The sequence below is a fragment of the Poecilia latipinna genome, unplaced genomic scaffold (assembly GCF_001443285.1).
Source record: "Poecilia latipinna isolate Pla-1442-1.1 unplaced genomic scaffold, P_latipinna-1.0 Scaffold13135, whole genome shotgun sequence".
Taxonomy (NCBI): Eukaryota; Metazoa; Chordata; class Actinopteri; order Cyprinodontiformes; family Poeciliidae; genus Poecilia; species Poecilia latipinna.
In genome coordinates this window covers 1-471 of record NW_015125751.1, presented here as the reverse complement: position 1 = coordinate 471, position 471 = coordinate 1, and the positions used below count along the sequence as shown (strand labels likewise).

Genomic DNA, 471 nt, shown 5'->3' with positions numbered 1-471 from the left:
AAGTTCTTGAATATCTGAAGAATGACGCTCTGGAAACCATCAAAGCCCAGGCCAAAGAGGGCGAGTTTAAGGCCTCTGACTTCACCTGGGTCCTAACTGTTCCTACCAACTGGGGTCATCCAGCTAAACTGTTTATGAGAGATTCTGCAACCAAGGTAATATTATAATTTCAGAGAGCAGCTTAACTCTGAAATGTTCAGAACAATGAGACTTTTAATTTGTTCTCCAGGCTGGTCTTGTAACAGACGCCACTAAAGACAAACTGATGTTTGTTCTGGAGTCAGAAGCAGCTTTGACCTGGTGTTTGAAGCTTCAACCTGATGGTTTCATCACACAGAACCACAGCAGAGACTCACAGGATCAACCTGCAGGAGCAGCAGAACCTGATACCAGCTGGAACGGTACTGAGTGGATCTGTAACGTCTGGCAGACAAACATTAACAGGTTTTAGTCTGTTTGTAGGACAAGTTC

At 44.4% G+C, this 471-nt stretch overlaps 1 long non-coding RNA gene across 1 annotated transcript; it reads left to right on the top strand.

The window, feature by feature from the left end:
* The first annotated feature begins 8 nt into the window (after positions 1 to 8).
* On the top strand, positions 9 to 376 carry LOC106944512 (uncharacterized). The gene is made up of 2 exons (XR_001424357.1): positions 9 to 155; positions 230 to 376. It is a non-coding gene; the product is annotated as an uncharacterized LOC106944512 (long non-coding RNA).
* The last annotated feature ends 95 nt before the right edge of the window (positions 377 to 471 follow it).